The following is a 22,857-nucleotide window of genomic DNA, read 5'->3' as shown; positions in this document are numbered from 1 at the left end:
TGAGGATGGCAGTGATCCCAGCAGGCTGCCAGTGCCAATACCACCTACATGAGTTCACACAAGACCTCTAGTCTTCAAGGCTCCACTTTGACAAGTCTTTCTTGATGACAAGCAGCCTAATTGATGCATTAGTTCAAGCAGTCAGGAGCAGTCACTCATGGTTCCCATTGTGCTCCCGGTGTGTACAGAGAGAATTTAACATTTTGGTGACTGACATGCTAACCTGGCTAGAAATCATTTTATTTTTTCCATTAAAGTTTCCCAAGCATTTCTCAGGGACTGAGCCCTGCTGGGTTTGGTACTCACACTCTTGGCTCTTATAAAAAGCTTAAACATAGAGCTAGAGAGATGGCTCAGAGATTAAGAGCGCTTGCTGCTCTTGCAGAGGACCCAGAGGTCCAGCTCCAGGGGATCCAATGCACTCTTCTGGCCTTTGTGAGCAGCAGGCACACACATGGCGCATGACACACTTCAGGCAAACATTCATACATTTCATAAAATAAAAATAAAGCTTATCCGGGCGGTGGTGGCGCACGCCTTTAATCCCAGCACTCGGGAGGCAGAGCCAGGCGGATCTCTGTGAGTTCGAGGCCAGCCTGGGCTACCAAGTGAGTTCCAGGAAAGGCGCAAAGCTACACAGAGAAACCCTGTCTCGAAAAACCAAAATAAATAAATAAATAAAGCTAAAAAAAACAAAGCTTAGAGATGCCAGTCTAAGGAGGGATTGACAGCCTCCGATTTAAGCTTTGGGGGATGGGTGCTGTAGAGAGCACTGCTGCTGGACAGTGAAGCATTCAATAATTAAGAAGTCTGCATGATGCTTGTCTTTCCAGTGTGCTCGGTTTATTCACACAAACATTCCTTACAATACCATGCTATTATAAAGGTTTCGGTAATCTCATGTAAACAGGCATTTCACTGATTGGGGACTGTTGGTGGAACAGAAACTGCTGGAGGAATCCTCTGCAGTGAGAATCCTTCAGGAGCTTGCATGCTCTACCTGCATCTGCCATGAACTCCTTCAGCTGTGGCAGGCTGGGAGGATGGCACCGCTGCTGTGGAGAATGTTAGCCCACAGCTAGCGCTCACATGTGTGAACTCAGCATCAGTGCTGGAAACCAGAGCCACACAAAGGCCAGTCTCAGTGTCCCCTTGCTGATGATGTGTATCAGCGCAGAGTCTTGAGATGTGTCTGGGAGCACAGTGGTACAATCCTAGGGGCCGTCTCCAAAGTTTCAGTTTTTGTATTATTCCAATGTGTGCCAGTTTTACACTATTGGGATTCATGGCTTAGGGCTAGTTCACTAACAGAGCAATGCCACGTCCAGGTTGGTTCATTACCATATCAAAGCCTGCCTTAGTTTTGGCTCATATCTGAGCTACCTTGTGTCTGGCTCCTATCTTGCAGTCATTAAATTATTCCATGTCACACAAAATGGTTTTCAAGTTACACAAAATGGTTTCACTTATTTTCCTAACAGATGCCAAGTGGACCACCCAAGAAGGGTGTTCTAGACACAGGGACAGCATAGATACAGAAGAACATGATCATAAAGAACATGATGTTTCTAGAATAGAGATCATGAAGAACATGATGTTTCTAGGAAAGAGGAGGGCTAGAGGGTGGGTTCACACAATGAGTCAGTGGGAGGAGAAAAAGGGTAGAAATGGTGCTGGAGAGGACATGGCCTGATCACCAGGAGGCCAGGTAGAGACGTTATCCTGTGGGTGGTGGGAGATCTGAAGAGGCTGATCAAGGACAGAAGGACAATCCCTCACCCCCTTCCTGGTCATGTGGGGATTCTCTGTGTAACCCTGGCTGTCCTGGAATTCACTTTGTAGACCAGGCTGGCCTTGAACTCAGAGGTCCACCTGCCTCTGCCTCCTGTGTTGAGTCCTGGGATTAAAGGCGTGCATCACCACCACCTAGCATGAAATACTTTTTAATTTCTTTATATAGTTTCTAATTTTAAATCTTAAAAAAATCAGTAAGTGAGATGTTTTATTTTTCTTCCTTAAACAGAAAAGATAAAGTTACCTATACATGGTCTCTCCTGTATATAAGTCTCTAGACTTTTGTTTCCCTTGTGTTGAAAAAAAAAAGACAACAATTAAAAAACATCAGCATGACAGCCATTGGTTCAGGAAGCCAGGCCTAAGCTCACCTGTCCTAACTAGCTTGTCACTCAGGGGCTTGAGCTAGACCATGACATGACAGCTCCTTACCTGCAGGACTGAATTCTTCCCTCAGAGCTGGAGGACAATGTTCTAATCCCTGGGATGATGACATTTTGATAAGGTTTTAAAAAACGATTTCACTTTGCAAGACAAACAGCTAATAAAATAGATTCTTTTTTGGTAACCACCCATACAGCAATCAATCTGTCACTCCAAAACCTGGCTCCCAAGAAGTGTGAAATGAGGCCACTCTGGAGTTCTTTGGGAACAGAGGGCCAGAGAAACCTTCCTCTCTACCAGACTCCATTTGCCCTCCAAACAGGGAGATCTCAGATTCAGAAACCAGGAGACACTTGTAAGGAGTTGCTCACTCAGTCCTGACTTTGGGAGGATAAGGATGTGTGCGGAGGCCGGGGAAGCAGAACTGTCTACATTCAGCCTGCCGACACTATCACCTGTGTCTCTCAGCCTTTTCAATTCCATCCCCAGTGAGCAACAACAACACAAGCTTTCCCTCTCAGGGCTGATGGAGTGAGTCACACCCCAGTGGCCTCTTCTGTGTTCCAGCCATTCAAGCAGGAACTTAAAACAAAGGGTCATTTCAAAACCACCAGCAAAAGATCAATAGGACAGGCCTCAGTCATAAGACAAATCACCTGTGTGTCCACCTGAGGCCCCTAACTCCCTCATTCTGTTTCTAACTCTGCCTGGAGGCCTCTAGGGGGTTCTGTCTTTATTGAGGGGAGGGGAAAGCAGAGGAAATAAAAGGGGGGAGGGAAGGAGGGAAAGAAAACATGACATTTGCACCCAGGGCATAGCTGAAATCCTTTCCATTCTTTTTAGGAACAAGATCGAACCAATGAATGATTTAGTCAGAAATGGCCCCCAAAGCAGCCCTAACCGAAGACTCTAATGTTACTGCCCTAAACTTGTAAGAGAAACAGATGACTACAAACGCTAACTAGTGAGCAGCGGCAGCAGTACTATATATATACTACTATATATAGTAGGCCCTCACTAAATATCCATTAATTTACCTTTTAAATGATGGAGTCTGAGCGAGGCGTGGCGGTTTACACCTGTAATCTCAGCACTTGGGAGGCCTAGGCAGGAAGATTGCCTTGAATTCAAGCTAACCTGAGCCAAAGAGTGAGACTGTCTCAAAAACATACCCCCAAATAACCAAAAAGGTGGTTCTTAAAGGTCTAAGGAACAAGTAGAAAAACTCGGTAATAACTTAAAAAGTCTCAAATGAACCCCTCCTCAAAAAGAGTCCGAAGAGGAATAGATCAGGACAGATAATGGCTGTAATTCCAACTTGAAAACACAAAAGAACCAGAAACACCTGGAAGGAGTAATTGACAGAACATTAAACAGTAGAACAAAGGAGCCTGTGGTGCTGGGAGTGAAATCAGACATCAGACCAGAAGTGCAGGAAAGAAAACAGGAGCAAATAACCGATTTGGAAAGGGGTAAGTGGCACCACAGGGCTAAAATGAGCATGGAGGGAGGCGAAGGGAGGCAGCCTTCCCCGAGGGGAAGAGGGGCAGAGTAAGGAACCAGCACACCTCCACCCGAGCTGAAGAACTTACATGGTGCCTTTCAAGTTTAACTCGGAGGAGGAGAAGTGAGCATTTGCTAGCTAAAATCTTGAATTGTAAATTATCCACTAAGTTGAAATGAAAAGAAGGTACGCTTTTCTGAAACTGGATAACGATGACAAGAGAGTTGACATCACAGACATTGAATAAACAGTGAGCTCCGGGGAAAGGGTGAGTCTAATCAAACGTGGGTTGTAACTCAGTTACGATCCTAAACAAGATCAGAGCTGCAGAGTAGGAAGAAAATAGTCATGTATTGGGACCAGGGTGAATTAGTACACAGTTAAGCTTTTTAAAAGCCAAGGTGGATGTCTGCTTTTTTTTATAAAGGTGTAAAAGACAAAAGCTGTCTTATGTAACAAGAATTAGAATTAGAATGAACCAGCTGAAGAAGAAAGAATAAATGATCTGACAAAATGTTGTCACTCCAAAGACTCCGTCTACACTCTAAGAATTCCCTATTTCTGCTCCAGCCCAGACCTCAGCTATGAGTCTTTTTTTTTTTTTTGTTCTTTTTGTTTGTTTGTTTCGTTTTGTTTTTTCAAGATAGAGTTTCTCTGTGTTATGGCTCTGGCTGTCCTGGAACTCACTCTGTAGACCAGGCTGGTCTCGAACTCATAGAGATCAGCCTGCTTCTGCCTCCCGAGAGCTGGGATTAAAGGTGCGCCACCACCACTGAGCTTCAGCTCTGAGTCTTATTGCCACCTGGCAGACACATGGATGCTACACAGTATTCACCCACTCCCTGAGTGGGGAGTGACTGCACCATCAGTAGTTGCCTGAACTACCTCAGAATGTCCTCCTAGCTACCCAGCTAGCTACTCCTTAGTCCCACCCACTGGTATCAGTCTGCTTCTCCTGACATGAAGGTGCCACAGATTGGGTGGCTTAAACAAATGGCATTTGTTTTCTCATAGTCCTGAGATCAAAGTCTGCCTGATTCCAGTGAGGACTCCCTTCGTGGCTTATAGACAGCACTTTCTCTGAGTCTCCACAAGCCTTCACTGGGTGTGAATATTCTGCAGTATCTCTCTTCCTAAAGAAACACTAATCTTATCTGATCCGGGCCCTACCCTTATGATCTCATTTAACTGTAATTACTTCCTTACAAGCCCTGTCTTCAATCACAGTCACACTGGAGGCCTAGGACTTCAACCGATGAGCTAGGGGAGAGGGACACATTCAGTCTATGACGTCATTCTACTCTCTTAGCTGTCCCACATATACCTACATATATATACCTATACCTATACATATAAAACACATAACAGACCACTCTTTGTTCTCTTGTCTCCCTGCTTCAGCTCCTGCATTGGCCTTCTTGCTCACTGCCCTTCCCACCCCTCCCCCTGTAGAATTATCTTTCCACGTAAACAACAGATCACTGGTTATCTATTAAGCATTTCTCCTAATATCAGATCCTCTCTACATTCTCCCCAACAACCCAGCAAAGTGATAGTAAGCCAAGGATGGCTCAGAGAGGCTAAGTGAAGGCCTAGTGTTATTCAGGGTCAGATCTGAAACCAAACTGAGCTCTAAAATGCATGTTCTTTCCGTTAGTGCAGTCCAAGCACCTGAAAGGGTTCAAGACCCAAATACCCAGGACAATTAGTGATGGGCAGATAAATTTGTATATAATGTAACCTCAGCTTCTCCTTCAATAGTATTTATGGCAAAGCTGATTTATTTTCCGATTCCATCAAGAAACCCAGGACCTCTGAGTTGCTACCTCAGATAAGTGAATACTTTTTAAACTCAAACTGATAATCTGTATTTTCCTGTTAAGGAAGAGTTCTTATATGTGACTTCAATTATGCATTAACAAATTTACTTGTACTTTTAAGGGTAGAAATTTTACCAGCGTGAAATAACAAATGAACTACTACTTCATCTTAATTTCCTGCTAGCTGATGATCTAGCTTCCATTCGCCAAAGCAGTGGTACTGACTCAATTCACCAGAAGGTCAAATTGAACCAACCAGGTGAACCACTCAGTTCCCACAGAGTCCTTTAGACAATGCTGAGATCTGAAGGGGTATTCCTCCAGCATCGTGCTAGCAGTTGCTCTGGGCACTTCTGCACACTCAGCACTCACAGTCTCAAACAAATACACACACAGGCAGCCTGAGTGTGCTCACCTTTCCCCTTGCCTGGGTGTTGAAGGCATTATTTCTGCAGACATGAAATCAGAGTTATCTTGGTTTCAAAAAAGTACAGACGGGGTTGGAGAGGTTCTCTGCCTGAGCTGCTGGTGGTTCGGGGGAACAGTCCATTCTACTCCAGTTGGTTCTGTTATCCAGGAGAGGCAGAGGCATCCAGGAACCTGACTACACTTGGAGCATTCAGGGACTGTAGTGTCACTTGGAGCTACACCTCCATCACGGGTCACCCCAGGTGCTGGTCTGTGGTTAAGGGCTTGTGGGCTCCTGGCCACCTGGTGGACAGGCAGACAGGCGTGTGTCTAGACCACTGCTGGCTGCTCAGACACTGCTTTGCTGTGCTGGGTAAATGGCCCACTTTCCATGCCCGCCCCACCAGCCTGCCCTGCCCCACTCCCGCTGCCTATTTAAGCTAGAGGCCCTGACTCCAGCCAGACACAGCCAGTTTCCAGAACCAGGAGAGTAATGCAGCTGCTCCGTTCACCCAGGGATGAAAGGTCCTTCTGTTTCACCATTTCCAACTGATGCCATTTCCAACCGGTGTGTACCAAACGATGTCAGTGAGGGGGGTTGTGGCAAGAACTGATTCCGCCGCTGCTACCTGGGGTTATATGGAGATGTGTAGTTGGCAGAGGGAGGCTCGGATTGGATTTTCCCCATTTCTATTACCTGACTTGATATGACCCTATGTTCAAAGAGGAAGCAAGACTGTAGTTTGTGAAGGGATAAAAGAGAACATATTTCAAAACAAGGTCTGGCTCGGAATATCAATTATCATATTTTTTTTTCTTTGAAAAGGGGTGCCTAGAATGTCAAGGTTACCAAGATCCCATTTCCTTTCAGGAACTCCTCCCTAGAGCCGGTTCCTGTCCTTTAGTTCTACTTGGAAAACACATGCTAGCAATTTGGGGAGTTGGGGAGCTATGCCGTTGGTGGGGACAGTTTGGTAAACTGTAGGAGGTCAGAGACTGCTTGGCCCACATCTTACTGAGGGACTGGAGTGAGCTCCTCCCACTCTGGCTGTCTTGAGTTCCAGAGACCATTGTTGTGGTCACCACTGTGATTTGCTCATCTCCTTTCAGGTCCTGACTGCCTTGATGTCCCCTCTCCAGCAGGAAGGACTGCACAAAAGGCAGTGGAGAGCAAGAGTCACACAGGCTCAGGAGGGTGGGGTGGGGTGGGGCCTGCCTCCTTAAAGTTTACTTCCAAGGGCTAGTCTGTATTCTTGAATCACCTACCTATTGAGAGTAAGGAGGTGGGATTCCAAGGATAAGAATTAGGATTCCCCCCACCCCATCTCCAGGAGGCCAGGTCAGCAAGATAACCTCTCAACTTCCATTGGACTGGAGTCCCAAGGTTTGGGGGTGGGGCAGGATCTTCTCTCTGAGAGAAAAGGCCAAGGTACCACATGGAACTAGGGCCTCTGGGTAATCCAGAGTCACCTTGAATAGAACCTAGACCTATGGGCCTCCTTCTACCCACCCTGATCTGAGAGCACCAAGTACTGATGCTCCTTTGGTGCTAGCCATGGTGAGCCAAGATCCTGCATTATCCCCCAGTGTTCCAGGGGAGGGATGGTGGAGGACCGCTAGACGAGAACCAGGCTGTCCCTGGAGTCGACGTCTCAACCTGAGGGAGCCAAGCTATGAGAAACGACACTCGCACCAGTGCTTCCAAGAGATGTACTTGGTTATGGGATAAAGATGAATTCAGTCTCAGATTTCAGATTCATTCAATGACAGAGTATGGTCTTGGGGACAGGGGGTGTCTCTAAGGAGTGTGTAGCCTTACTCAGGATGCGCGGATGATACAAGGGCTTAAGACAATGCAGGACAGTGGAGTTGGAGAAGGTGGAGGGCAAGAGGAGAGTCTCTCCGGCTGTGTTGGGTTGGGGCTGAGCTTGATAGATCAGGGTCAAGAGGCAAGTGGCGACAGCCAAGGATTGGCTGGTGATTGGGGGGCGTGGCCCTCACACGAGGCCAGAGGCGGAGCTAGAGGACAGGGGCGGGACCTATAGGAGAGGCCAACTTCTCCAGGGCATCAGGCCAGGATCCCTGGGCTGTGGAAGCTGGAGGGATACAGGGAGTCTGTCGCATCATGTCTAAAGGCCTCCACTCACACGAGTACCCTCCCAACTCTCCCCTCCGACGAGACCGTGGGGTTCATGAAATGTCCCCGCTCAGCCTTCCTTCCGCTGTTCTGCCCATCTTTCCTTCTTAACTGCTACGAGTATCTCTCTGGTTTTTCCTCGCAACTGCTTCCTTCCTGAACTCCAGCCAAAGTGGCCACCAACTGTCTCTCCCGATCGGATTCGGCCTCAGCGGACCTTCTCTCCACCCCACCCCACCCCCCAATCTGTAAGAGGCAGAGATTACACAAAGCTACCAGAGAGCACTCTGATTGTTCTGGCATCACCTACAAGATCAGATCCGGGTCCACAACAGGCTTGGAATTTGCCTGTTTGCTGCGCCCCTTTTAACCTGCACACGGAGGGCCTGCCTGGGTGCAGCAGTCCACGTGGAAGGGTCATCCATCTCCCGCGGAGCCCTTCCCACCTGTCAATCTTCACTTTCTGTTGCATAAACCCCGCCCTCATCCCCTCTGGCTTCACTTCTGCTAGGATAGCCAGACCTCAAACTCCGGTCCTGGAGACAGGGAGGGTGTGGCAGTGCCTCCAAGGGAGGCGGGCGGCGCACCGAGGTCTTTGTACCCAGCTCACCTGTGTGGCTGTCTTGTTCCAGTCACTACTGTGAATGGCTCATCTCCGTTCAGGTCCTGATTGCCCCTCTCTTCTCCAGAGGCAAGGACACAAGGCCCAAAAGGCCCCTCCTTAGGTAAGACAGACTTCGGGAACTACAGGAAGTGGACTTCAGGCTTTGCCTCATGGGCTACTTGTTCTGCTTTGTATTGTTGCTTGCTTTCTTTAGTTTGGGCTTTTAGATGCAGTCTCGGTATGTAGCCCAGGCTCACCTGGGATTTACAGGCATCGTGCTTAGCAATGGGTTGTGTGTTAGTATTTTTATATAAAGAGGTGCTAAATGAAATCATTTAAGAAAGATTCTCTAAAGAAGTTTGAAATTGGTGGCTCTGGGGTAAGAAATCTCTGTGCTTGCCCTCCTGTGGAAGGGAGAGGGAGCACGAGGCGGGAGTGGCTGACTCGCCAGCTGTGGAGAAGTGTGAAGAAGAAGAGTAGTTCAGGGTAGAGTAACAAGTATCCCGAGCAACGGACTAATGAACCAGATTCACACTGCTCACTAAACTATAAAAAACGAATGTTTTTCACTCTAAACCATTCAGAAATGGTAAGAGTATTGCGACATGATCATTCTCAAATAAGTGGTGAACTGATACAGCACGGGTAGAAAGCTGTTTGGCAATATTTATCAGAAGCTTTAAAGTTCACCCATGCTCTTGATCGCACCAGGGAAAGGATTCAAACTCCGGAATATTCAGAATCCAGGGGTAAAAGCAGACATAGGAACACAAAGTGACTCGCTATGGTCACTAACCCCAAGGCCACTGTAAGAACCCTTCCAATCCTGGCAGAACAAATGGTTTCTGGGCTGCCAGGGAGGTCACCAGGCCATGAGCAAGGAGACTTAGGGTCCAAGGTAGGGGTGACTGTATGAGAAAATGAAAGTGGGAATGGTGAGGCCAGTCCCCCCTCCCCAAAAGGAGAAGATCGTTGCAGTCTACACTAGGGCAGCAGGTGATGGATATAACCTTTAAGAGACTAAAAAAAAGCAGTGAGGACAAGACAGACAGGGTGGGAATGTGTTCCTCTTCCCCAGGACAGGGCCTGGTGCTGGGTGGTTTTGAATATGTTTGCTTATCATTTATACTTAGTCTTTGAAAGAAAAGTAGAGAGAAAAGCGAAACTGGAGTCACATGAGCCAACTTCCACTTCTCAGGATCTGCCATTTATTTCTCTGAATCACGGTCTCCTCGTTGTTCACAGGGGTCAACTGTACCCATTTGGGGTGCCTGTGAAGTATTAAGTGTACCCTTAGTGATGAGTACATATTTCCTGAAGGAGCTTGACAACTGTTCACATGGCCCCAAAGGCAGATCCATTATTTCTGCTTTTCTATGCTCATTTCAGTCTTCCCATGTCTTTGCCATGCCCTGGTACTTGGCTGTGTCCTGTCTCAACACACAGAGAGAAAGAAAGCAAAGGGGAAGAAGTCTGAGGCCCTGGGCGGCTGCAGGTGGACTCGGGGAGCTGGCTTCCTGAAGCCATCCTGGCTGTGGTTCAAGGTCCTTAGTGCACAAGGCTGCCACCTGCCAGTCCGGCAGCAGGCTTCCTGTTACCTTTCTAAGCTGGGGACAGACGGTAGAATTAAACGGCGAGGGTCTATGGGCAGTGAGGTGACATCGACCTCCTTCCTTGGAGCCGGGAAACAGTGCCCTCGTTCTCTGGGAGGAATGGAAGAATGCTCCTGAGAGACAACCCACCAGGCCCCACTTAAAGTATGGGATGTGCTGACATAGCTGAGCCTCCAGTCGGGGAAATGAAAGAGAAGAAGCAGGAAGAAAGGAGTCAGGGGAGGGAAGGAAGACTCTCTAAGAGCTTTGGTTCGTTTCATTCCTGTCTCCCTGCTCGTGGCCCCTGGTCCTGTGTCATCATCCTTCTTGTCCTCTTGCTCTCAAGTCTGCTCCTTTCCAGAGCCATTTGGGCAAATCTATGTGACAGGAGCTGGTCACCTTCCTGGTGTCTGGTGTACGGACTGCAAAGTTGCCAAGACATATGTGTTTATTTTAGGCAGGCCAAAGGGCTGCAGTGGTCTTGGGAGCCATGGGTGGGATTGGCTGAAACTTGACAAAAGAATCATCACTGTGCTCTGGAAGCTCAGCTCCTCTGCTGAAGCCAAATCCTTCTGCACGGTTAGGGCCAAGGCAACTGCTCCTGCAAGGTTCCATGGGAAACTGCTCAGGTCAGAGCTCTTGGGGCTCCAGAAGCAAGAAACATAGAAGCCAGGCTGCTGGACTCAGGTGATGGAGCATCAGCAAGAGCCCCCAAAGGACTTAAGAAGAAGCAGTGTGGTCTTTGTGTAGGTTAGAAAGATCCCACCGGTGACCAGGTGAACCAGAGGAAGGGGCTGGGTGCAGGGAAGTCGAGTGAGGCTGCTGCAGTTTGTGGTGGGTGGGAGAGGATCGGCCTGAGCTGGGGCATGGCTGTGGGAATCCAGCCCAAGGGCTCCAGAGGCAGAACTTCAGGCTGCTGAGAGTAGGTGGATATGGAAGAGGCCCATTGCTCTGGTGAGACAGAGCTGGTGCTGGAATAAAATAGAAGAGGAATAACGAACCTGAAGGGGAACTTGTCAGTCAAACACATGGGGTCAAAAGTCATGAGGCTTCTGGGCTGGCTGTTACTTAGGAACAGATATCCTATGAGGAATCACCTGAGGGGGGTTGAGGGAAGACAGGGGAAAGTTTGGCTTTAAGAGGGGGGAGGGGAACAGCAGCAAAGAGCTTTGAGAAGGATCAGTCATGAGAGCAGGCCAAGGGAGGGTGAGAAGGATGGTGACAGAGGACCAGGGCAGAGAGTAAGGAACTAGAAATCAGCTGAAAGTCCTGGAGTCTATCCCTTTCTTCCTCTCTCCCTTCTTTTCTCTTCCTGCCTTCCTGTGCAGGGTGCTGAATCCAGGGTCTTGAGCATGCTAAGCACTCAACCACTGGACCACATCCCCAGCTCCTGGAGTTAATTGTTATTGCTGTTTGTGTGAGACAAGGTCTTACGACTGTGTAGCTGAGGTTAGCCTGAAACTGTCCTGCCTCAGCCTTCCCAGTGTTGAGATTGTGTGCATCACTACACCCAGCTTCCTGGGGTTATTTCTTAAAGCAATTCTCATCAAAATTGCATGAACTGTGTTTTCATTAGTGCTGACATCTTTATGGAGATTTTCTTTTCAAAACTTACCAGCAAGTCCACCAAGATACATTGCCCACTTTTTCTCTATGAATGGGAGTGCAGCCTCAAGCTGAGCTATCACTCAGCCAGCCAGAGGGCAGGTTCCAGATACCACCAGCATGCTGTGAATGGTTATGTTGGTTGGCCTGAGATGCAGGGTGAGTGTACTATCTGGATACTGTCTTTAAACTAAATAAAACAGGCTTGGAGAGATGGCTCAGCAGTTAAGAGCATTGGTTACTCTTCCAAAGGACCTGAGTTTAGTTCCCAGCACCCACATGGCAGCTCACAACCATCTGTAACTTCAGCTCTAGGGGATCCATTGCCTCTTCTGGCCTCCAATGGCACTAGGTATGTATATTGTACATAGACATATATGTAGGCAAAACACCTATACATATAAATTTTTTTTTTTTTTTTTTTTTTTTTTTTTTTGGTTTTTCGAGACAGGGTTTCTCTGTGTAGCTTTGCGCCTTTCCTGGAGCTCACTTGGTAGCCCAGGCTGGCCTCGAACTCACAGAGATCCACCTGCCTCTGCCTCCCAAGTGCTGGGATTAAAGGCATGTGCCACCAACGCCCGGCAATAAATTTTTAAAAAAAGCCAGGTGCGGTGATTCACGCCTTAATACCAGTACTCGGGAAGCAGAGACAGGCAGATCTCTGTGAGTTCGAAACTAGCATGGTCTACAAAATGAATTGTAGGACAGCCAGGGATACACAGAAAAATCATGTCTAGATAGATAGATAGATAGATAGAGAGATAGCAAGCAAATAAAATTAAGCTAAACAAACCATCTAGAGGAAACTGAGTACAGAAGCCCCCTCTCATGCCTACAATATGGAGATGTTTCTCTGTGTCTGTCTCCTTCTTGCCTGTAAGCAGTCACTGTGGTCACTAAGGGATGGCCCTGGCAGGCAGGACTTCCTGAGTGGCTCCATCCCTCTTGTGTCTACTCTCAGTTCCCTGACTATCTCTCTGCTCTACCTGCCCTACCCAATACCCAACACCCTGCTGTCCCCACACCCTATAGAGGACAATGGTACCCTCAGTACATACATGGTCACCAGTATTTCTCATGCCCTTACAGAGAAATGCCCCCCAAGAAATCGTATCTGACTTTCTGACATCCAGGTTCCCTGTTTAAGTTCTCTGCCTCAGCCCTGCCTGCTGTCCATCAGTACTGACCCCATAGTATCTGACCACACCCAACATCTTGGCTCTGATTCCAAGCCTGAAGCATAGGCTCTTGGCTCTGTCTCCACATGTGTCCACCTGGGAGAACCTGATCCTGTCTCCTGCCTGTCTTCTGCAGGCCCTGGTGGTCCCTAGTCCAGCCTCTCACACTGACCCCTCTCAGAGGCTAGAGGTTTCCACCATTCAGATGGGTTTTCTTCTCCGTGTCTATAGATTGACTGTCTACTGGTGTCAAACTGTCTCTCCCTGAGCAAAAGTTTCCACTAAAAATGAAAAGATTCGTGCTCAGAAGTCTGAGTGCCTCGTGATCTCAGAAGGTCTGGGTACAAACAGCAGGCATGGACTTTGTGAAGAGGTGAGGAGTGAGCTTCCTACCTAGCCTGGAGTCTGGGCAGAGCAACATTACCGTCAGTACTGAAATGGAGACTAAGAAAGTGGCTGCCAGAGGTAGATCTGGCTGTTGTCCTGGAAACCAAAGACTGTCACTCATTAAGGCTGCATTCTGCAATCAAGCAAGGAGACTGATTCTACAGCAAACCTTACCTTCCTCTGTTGGCCAAGACTGGATGGCCAATGCTGTGGCTATAACTAGAAGCTGTCTGGGGTTATGGCTGTAGGTCGGTTGGTAGAGTGCTAGTCTAACAGGCATGAAGGCCTGGGTTCAATCCCTACAATTATATAAACCACCTGTGACGGCTCATGCCTGTAATCCCATATCTGAGATGTGAGAGCAGGAAGTTCAAGGTCATTCTCCCATACACAGTCAGTTCAAAGCCAGACTGGGATATATGAAACTCTATCTAAAAATTAAAGATGTCTTGTTAGTTCTATTGCAGGGGAGTAATCTGGGGCCCTGGATGATGGAATATCTATAATCTCAAACTGTGAGTCCTGTGGCAGAAAGAGAGAACTCTATGGACGTTCTCACGCCTGCTGTTGAGTGTTTTGTCTCCCAGAGGGACTAGGAAATGCAACCTTACTTTGCTTGCTTTCTCCAGGTGATCTAGAGATTAAAAAGTCCTAGCCTAGCTTTGGAGACAAAAGGGAAAAATCTGCCCAGACTTTCACCCAAGTAAAGCATGTTCATCCCTTTAAGAAGTCACGGCTGTGTAGAAACGTATCTCTGTCCACACTAGCAATCTGGGTACATGTAACTGGTGCAACCAGAGCCAAGAGTCCCTGCATCCTTTCAGGAGTACAAGATTTGAAGCCCAGTACTCAGCAGGGAGGCAAGAGGATTGTGAGTTGGAGGCCAGCCTAGGCTACACAATAAACTCCAGAACATCAAAACCTAGTCTCAAAAAACAAGCAAGCAGGGCTGGGGTGGGAGGTCAGTGTGTAAAGTGACTGGTGTGCTAGCATTCGGACCTGAATTTGGACCCCAGAACCCATGTGCCTTAGGGTTACTGTTGCTGTGATGAAACACGTGACCAAAAGCAAGTTGGGGAGAAAAGGGTTTAATTGGCTTAAATATCCTGAGTCACAGTCCACTGTGGGAGGCCAAGGCAGGAGCTCAAACCAGGAATGGGGGTTGGGGGTGTATGACATGGGACACCTGGAGTTTTTTTTTTTTTTTTTTTTTTTTTTTTTTTTTTTTTTTTTTTTATGACATGAGCTAATGCAGCAGAGCAATTCACATGGAGCAATGTGGTGTGTTGTCACTGGGCTTGCTCCTCATGGCTTGTTCAGCCTGCTTTCTTACAGAATCCGGGACCACCAGTCCAGGGGTGTCACCACCCATGATGGTCTGGGCTCTCCACAGTCAACTACTAATTAAGAAACGGCCCTACAGGCCTGCCAATGGCTGGATCTTATGGAGGCATTTTCTCATTTGGGTTCCCTTCTCTCAGATGACTCCTGTCTGTGTCAAATTGACATCAAACTAGCCAGTACACCATGTAAAAGCCAGGTGTGGCAACACACATCTGTAACTCCAGTGCTGGGAGACAGAGACAGGTGGTTCCTAGGGGCTCACTGGCCAGCCATCATGGCCAAAACTGTGAACTCTAGGTTCAGCAGGAAACTTTATCTCAAAAAGTAAGACTAGAGGAAGAAATCTTGATATCAGCCTCTGGCCTCCATACTCACCTATCCTCATGGGCAAGCCCCCCGCCCCACATACACCACAGTACACACATACATGCACACATACAAACATGTATACGTAAAGTAACAACCAAAAAATGAAGTACAGAATTCAACAGCCAAAAGCAGGTATAGATAGGGTCACTGCCAGCAGTTGACCAGTTGACATAGCTGAAAACCAGAGTCCCTAAAGACCTTAGCATTGAGAATAGCAAAGGTGGCAGTACTTAAAAGAACAAGAACCACGAACCTCAAAAGCTCCTCTCCATTTTGATGTGGACAGAAGATTGGTTTGCAGTCTTAAGACAACAGACTCCAGCAGCCCTCGACTCCCTCCCAAGCGGATAGACTAGTACCTGGGCAGGCTCACACATGGGTCGGAGGACTTCCTATGCAGAGGCCCTTGCCTGTTCTGTGCATCCCTTTCTTAAGGGGAGGGAATTATGGCTGGTTCTCTTGGAGCCGAGGGCTTCTATAGTGGTGTATGCAGAAGTACCTGAGTATAGCAGTGGCCAGGGGTCGGAGGTCTTTGAAAGAGCCCAGGATAAAAGGCCTTGACCCTTAGCAGGGAGTGACACCTGACCTCAGTCCAGAAAACCCAGATTCAGCTGCCTAGGGCTGTAGCAAGGTTGGTAGTATGCTGTATAATTGATTTAATTCACTCACTGGTTAATCTCTGCATACATTCTCTGGGACACAGTTTGTTAAATGTTCTTTGCATAGAAAATTTCAGGCTGGATAGGTAGTGACCCTTCAGAAGACTGTCAGCAAGTCTGTTCTGCTTCAGGAAGGGTTATGGTCTTCATCTGTGCTCTATGGTGCCTGACATGCCTGTACGCTGCTCAGTCAGCTAACCCATTCCAGGAATAAATTCTGTTCTTGAACTTGAGCTGAACACAGGGTCTGCATAATTCTAGCATTTGTATGGACTTGTTTTTAAAATTCTCCTCCTCCAGAAAGTATGCTGCTGTCTCTTCTTAAGCAAAGCATGTTCTTTGGCTCTTACACCACTGACATCAGCCTCTATGTCAGGGATCAGCAGCTTTGCTGAGAGAGAGGCCTCAACCCCAGGGTCTGAAAGACTCGAGGCTCCTCTTGTCCCCAAGAAGAGATTCCTGGTAGTGGTGGGGTGTCCTAGGGCCAGTGCTGCTTCCTTGGCACCTGACCAGCTAGGCAGCCCCTCTCACACACTGGATTCCCCAGAACTCACCAGAGGCCATAACATGATCCCCTAGGAGTTCCAAGAGCACCTGCTGTGGCTGTTCTTAGGCTTGGATCAGACCCAGACTCCAGTGTCCAGCAGGCTCAGAACTCTAGAAGGCACAGGCTCAGGCTTGGCTCTGTGCTCAGCTGTTTACCCTTGGGCATGTCCACTCCAGTTCTGCCCGCTGATGCCCATGTGGTGAAAGGCCTGGGATCAGGTGGTCTCAGAGCCCATCCTCATCATAGAGAAAGCCTTCACTCTAAGTCTCCTCTGCTGTACTGGTCTCAGCCTCCACAAGGTCATAGGACTGGTAGAAGAAGCCCTGTGGCTTCTGCTTCAGCCAACTTTATCAGATGGATCTGGTGCAGGCAGGTTCTTTTTTTTTGTTTTTTTTTTTTTGTTTTGTTTTTTGTTTTTTTTTTGTTTTTTGGTTTTTTGAGACAAGATTACTCTGTTATTTTGGCACCTGTCCTGGATCTCACTCTGTAGTCCAGGCTGGCCTCGAACTCACAGCGATCCACCTGTCTCTGCCTCCCGAGTGCTGGGATTAAAGGTGTGTGCCACCACCACCCGACTATCAGGTAGGTTCTTGAGTATAATATCAGGAACCGTGGGAAAGAGGAGGCTCAGGCAACGCTTTAGTACCCAGCTACATCTCAGCTTCCCTAACAGTGTTCTTCGTCATTAACTGCAAAATCTGGAAGTTCAAGCAGCAGGGATTGGAGTGGCCAGACTGGCTGAGCACCCCTGCACCCCTCCTCTGACCTAGCTTGAGATGTGCCTTCCAAGCACACACTAGTTGGCTTCATTTGGGCTTTCTGAATTCTGCCATGGAAATGCCCAGCTGGCTGGTGGAAAGAACACCTCAGAGCTGCTCTCAGCCCGTTCCTATTCTCAGAAACCACACCATGAATTAATAGCTCCCACGGAAAGTTTCTTTTTGAAAATTTTATGGACCCTTGGCCTGCACCTGGCTTCTACAGAAGCCTATGACTCTGGCTTATATGAGCAACCCATGACAGACAGCTCTGGTGCAGCCATGCCGGGAGGGAAGCCTGCAATCAATCTACCTCCCAGTGTCCTCACCCCATCATCCAGGAGAGCAGGTGCCTTTTTGTAGGGCCAACCAGCCTCATGAGAAAACTTCGAAGGCTTTTGAGTCTTCTCCTCACCCTCCCCTCCCCTCCCCTCCCCTCCCCTCCCCTCCCTCCCCCTCCCTTCCCCTCTTCTTCCCTTCCTTCCCTTTCCTTTCTTTTTGGTTCTTAGAACTAAACTCAGGGCCTCAAAGATGCTAAGGAGGCCCTGCAGCCCAGCTCTTGCAGGGTCTTTGAAGCCCGGGGTCACAGTAGTGGTAGTGCTCGTGATAGCACAGAGACAAGGCAGGCTCTGTACTACGTGCTGAAATCTTGCTGAAATCCAACTAGCCCAGAAGTTCTCAACCTATGGGTAGCGAACCCTTTGGGGGTCGAATGACGCTTCCACAGGGGTCATCTAAGACCATCTGAAAACAGATATTTACATTACAATTCATAACAGTAGCAAAATTACAATTATGAAGTAGCAACAAAAATAATTTTATGGTTGGGGGTCACCATAGCATGAGGAACTGTATTAAAGGGTCACAACATTAGGAAGGTTGAGAACCACTGAACTAACCCAAGGAATTTTCATCCACATCTAATACAAAAGGAAACTAAGGCTTAGAGCATCCCTCAGTCAACTTGTCTAATATTCATCAGGACCTGACTCCACATACCTGTACTCAGAGCTTGTGATTGCAGCTTCTGTCTGCTCAGATTGCTGTGTCCAAGGGATGCCTTGAGGCACACAGACCTCTAGGGCCTTGACTCAGGAGGATGGCTCTACTCTCTGCCAGGGCACAGCTGGGGGCAGCACAGGAGTTAATGTACATCTGAGAAAAACGTAGCTTTAGAAACGTCATGTACCTGGTGGACACAGATAAAACAAAGCCTCTTTAGTGCTAAGTGACAGAAAGACTCAAAGGCGACTGGAGCAAAGAAAAGAGATTTTCTGGCTCACAAACTAGGAAGTCTACAGGCTGTGTGGCTTCAGACAGATCAGAGCTCAAATATATTATGAAGACTTGGCTATTCTCCAGTCTAGCCCTAAGGTCTGTTTCTCCCTGAGCTGGGTTCATTCTCAAGGAAGGCTCTAGAAGCTGCAGGCTCTTGTTGTGGTCTTCTAGCTCAGAGAAAATGTAGACTTCTTTCCTAAGTGGTCTGATAGGAGTTCCAGGGAACACTTAGAATGGTCCCAGTGGTGTCGGAGGACCATGGTGCTGCTCACTGTGGCTGGCTGTTATATCACCTTGAAGTGGAGCAGGGCAGTGTGTCTGCCACTGCCAGAGAACTGAAACCAAGCAGGAGGATGTAGGTGCAGCTGGGGTGCTTTAGATTGAGAAATATGAATAGGCATTTGCCTGTGTCTGTGTGTGTATGGGGGGGGGGAGTGTGCATCACTGCTACAGACTATGTATCTATGGTAGACCCTAAACCCCAATTCTGTCAGGCAAATGGCTCTTTCAACCCCTCCCCCAACTCAGAAAAGCATCTGTCTCTCGTCAGTCTTTCTGTCCTCCTAGCGATGAGCTGACTCCAAGTTTCAGCAGCTCAGAGCACACGTTGCCATGCCAACTCCTCCGCAGCAGCATCTAGGCAGAATGGGCTGGCCTGATCTCACAGCTGCTGGTGAATGCAGACACATTCAGGTAATTGGATTGGAGCAGTCCACAGGCCTTTCCTGTGGAAACCTGGAGCTTGGTCCAACTCCTGTTTAGAATCAAAGACTTGGAGGACATTTTGCTCCAAGACTCCAAGCTTACAGAGGGAAAGAGAGAGCTCAGCAGGCCTGACGGTCAGAAAACAGGGCAGTAAAGGAGGGATGAGGCCCAGACAATGCCAAATGGAGCAATCACCAGCCCTCTAAGTTCAGAGAGCTGTCAGAGATGCATGGGCTTCAATATGGGGGTCAGGACTTGCTTTGCTCAGCAAAACTGACAGCTTTCTTACCTTTCCACTGCAGGAGAAATTCAGATTCCAAGTCAACATCCACACAGGTCCCTGGGGCTACTGTGAAGGTGTGTTCTCTGAATCAGCACACCAACCAGGTCGTCTCTCAGGTCTGGCAATCCTAGTCATTGGATGCTCAATGCGAACAGTCCTACTTCCCACAGTCTGCCCTGACAGGATCATTCCTAAAGAGTCCCCTCACCGGTGAGGGAAGATCGGCCACCCTGGGCCCACATGCACATATCTAGGGTGAGACCTTGGTTTAACTCAGACTTCTGAGCAGCCATGGTCCCCTTCCCATGCTGTGGTCACACAGATCACTGGTTAGGAGTCAAGCCCTTCAGGTTAACTTGTATGAATGGCCACATGGAAGCTGCTTGCTATCGATGCCCTGGGCTGCCCATGAATGCCTGGGACTATATTCTTAAGGTCCTGCAGAGGAGTTGTCCACCTTTTCCTCTTCCATATGGACTAAGGGTTTTCTGGGCTCCCAAACATCCCTAGGGCAAGTTCCTCTTCCACCTGCATCAGTCTGTGACCCACAGCGCTCTCTGTCCCCTCTGTTCATGCACAGCCCAGCCCAGTCCTCACTGCAGAGGAGAGGGGCAAGTTAGTGAAGGCTTTGGCTTTGGCCCAAACAGTGTGAGTGGCATCTGTGAGGATCCAGAAGGCCCTCTGTCTGGTTCAGCCAGGATCCTGGAAGTCCCATGGGTGAGCTCAGGTCAGCCCCTTAACAATCAGAAACCAAAGCTGGGGAGAGACAATGATACATGGAGTGGCTTCCAGAAATGGAGAGGAGGAAGCAAAGGTGACCAGGCCACCAGCCTGGCTCCTCTAGTCCTCATAGAAACACTAGAGGTAGGCACTGCTACCCCATGCCATGATCAGTGCTAAGATGTCACTCGGGCTAGCCTGCCTCCCAGGCTGAGTGCAAGACCGTGAAGCTCAGGTGAGAAGAGAAAGCCTGGTCTCAGTATCTGGGACTAAGAGGCTGGCTCCCAGGAGTCCCGCCTTGGGGCACCTTCTAGCTCCCAGTGACAACTCCACAGCTCACAGTGCTGGAATCCCTGAGGACTGAGGACCTGAGAGTATCCAGGACTCCAGATCGGCTATATAGACCATGGTATGGCTGTGGTATGATGTGGCTTCTAGTAATCCTGGAAACTGTACATTAGGATTTGCAAAGGGGACCAACCCAAGGGCGATTGTTGGTCTTAACAAAAGAAACCTTGAATGATCCACTTAACCTAAGAGGTGAGGTAGCCGGGCGGTGATGGGGCACACCTTTAATCCCAGCACTCAGGAGGCAAAGCCAGGTAGATCTCTGTGAGTTCCAGACCAGTCTGGGCTACAGAGTGAGTTCCAGGAAAGGCACAAAGCTACACAGAGAAACCCTGTCTCGAAAAACCAAAGAGAGAGAGAGAGAGAGAGAGAGAGAGAGAGAGAGAGAGAGAGAGATGAGGTACAGAAGCTCAGCATGCACGGCCTTAGAGGGACCTGCCAACTCTTTAAGGGTGTCCATGACAGGCCCTGCTTGCAAAGCTATCAGATCAAGGACATGGAAAAGAGAAGAAGGAATGATCGGGAGAATGGGGTCCCATGTCCAAAGCCAGACACATGCCTGGCCCCATTGAACAGTGCAGACAAGAGAAAGGGAGATAAGCAGGGTGCAGCTGAGCACCTGCCTGTGGTGAACAAACCTGAGGAAGCCACACCCTTCCATGGCCTCTCCTCGGAGCACTGGAAAACTCTGGGAAGTTACCAGCCTCTCGTGTTTAACTGCAGCGCTCCTCTTTCATGAGGAAAGTGTAGATCAGACTAATTAATGTGTGCTGTTTGTTTACCCTCCTTTCATTTCCCTGAGACAAAATAATTATCCAGAGCTTTAGAAACAGCCTCGTCCGTGGCAGTCCCTCCTGCGTCTTCCTGCAGCAGCAGCTTCCGCGTGTAGACGAGGGAGCCAGCGCAGGGCAGAGCGGGTGGCAGCACCCAGGAGGTCCTGTCCTCCTGTCCGTGGCACCGCTGGAGAGGAGGCCTGGGGTAGCTGGGAAGGATTTGGAGTGGCACCATGGAGGGCCAAGGGACTCAAAGCGCCTCATCTCAGAGGGTCGCTGCGGCAGCACAGCTCCCCCCGGCCCTGGGGCGCCACCCCAGATCTTCTCCTCCATCAGCCCTACAGTGGAGACCAAAAACATGCCATGCCTGCCCAGGGCAGGCAGAAAGAAAGGTCACTGCACACTAGAGACTTTGCCAGAAGGGTTTGCCACAAGAGTGAAGGCATCTGAAGATGGATTCTCTCTCCTCGTCCCCTAAAGCCCCGTCCCAGCCAATAGCTGATTCCAATCTGATTAGCCAATGTCCGGGGTTGAGCCACATGGGATGACAGAATGGGTCATTTTTCTCAGGAAGCCTTTGATGAAGGAAACCCTGACTCACAGGGGTGCTGTAGACACCGCAGTGGCTTTTGGAGGTACAAACAAACCTCCTCCCTGATACTTTCTCCAATGTCATCCATGTAGCCCACATTACTGCCCACAGATCAAACCTGACCCTTCCTACAGAGAGACTGACTTCCTAAGAGCCTCCCCACCTGAGTGGGCACTCCACCCAGCCGTCTGTTTATCCTTACATCTGTTACTTACCTCCCAAGCAGGGTGGCCAAGAGCCAGGGCTCGGCCTCAGACAGACTCTTCATGGAGCTTATGCTGGAGGGAATCCTAGAAAGAGCCCCAGCTCCAGGCCTAGTGATAGCCTGGTGTAGGGAGGGGCTGTGGTCACAGAATGCCTTGACAGCGTCAAGGAAGATTCCCCTGAAGGAGAGAAGTCTCAGTTGAGCCCCGAAAGGTAAGGAAGGGAGAGGGAATGGCCGGAGTCAAGAAGGGAGAGGTTGCAGAAACAGCCACAAGCAGGTGCAGCGGGGTCTGGCAGAAGCTGCGGCTGGAGCCAGGATGAGAGGGAGAAAGGAGCACAGAGACAAGAACACAGAGGGCCCAGACAGAGATTGTGAGCCTGGACTTTGTCTCCCACAACAGTAAGGTCAGTAGAGGGAGAGAGGAAGGGAGAGAAGGAATAAAGAAGAGAGAGATGTTAAGTGGATCCTTCGGAGTCCTGCACAGTTGTGAGAGGGGCACTAGTGACCTTAGACCACGGCGATAAGAAGGAAAAGAGGAAGGGAGACTTGGAAGTGGGTCTGCCTAAGACTCTCGGTTGACATTCAAGTGGCCCAAGGAATATATATGGCTGGGGCCTCCCCTAGGGTCTTGTTGCTGAATTCAGGGAGCACTAGTGTCTGGGGTGCCTCAGAAGGCCTCATCGCACTGCCCGTTGCTCCTGCAGGGTCTGCCCTGGCCCCAGTAGATCTGGCAGGGATGGGTTGGTGTGGGCAGCTCCGTATCCTGTATCTCTCCCTCTAGCCAGGAGGGGTTCTGCCGGCTCTTCATTGAGAGCCGTAAATTGGCTGAGCACATCCAGCCAAGTGTGATAAGGAGTGAGCCA

General features: G+C 49.0%; 1 protein-coding gene across 3 annotated transcripts in view; it reads left to right on the top strand.

Annotated features, from left to right (window-relative positions):
* Smpd3 (sphingomyelin phosphodiesterase 3) overlaps positions 1-22,857 on the top strand; it is an 83,012-nt gene that overhangs the window by 46,609 nt on the left and 13,546 nt on the right. Inside the window, exon 1 of one of the 3 annotated variants that reach the window (XM_037206239.1) lies at positions 4,760-6,478. The exons of 1 other annotated variant lie outside the window; for it this stretch is intronic. The gene's annotated coding sequence lies outside the window, so the exon portion shown is untranslated. Of the gene's footprint in view, positions 1-4,759; positions 6,479-8,103; positions 8,773-22,857 lie in introns of those variants that run through there. One more of the 3 variants, XM_037206238.1, reaches the window with a different exon arrangement.

Source organism: Peromyscus leucopus, chromosome 5 (assembly GCF_004664715.2).
Source record: "Peromyscus leucopus breed LL Stock chromosome 5, UCI_PerLeu_2.1, whole genome shotgun sequence".
Taxonomy (NCBI): domain Eukaryota; kingdom Metazoa; phylum Chordata; class Mammalia; order Rodentia; family Cricetidae; genus Peromyscus; species Peromyscus leucopus.
The sequence above is the reverse complement of the archived record's forward strand: the minus strand, read 5'-3'. Positions and strand labels throughout refer to the sequence as shown.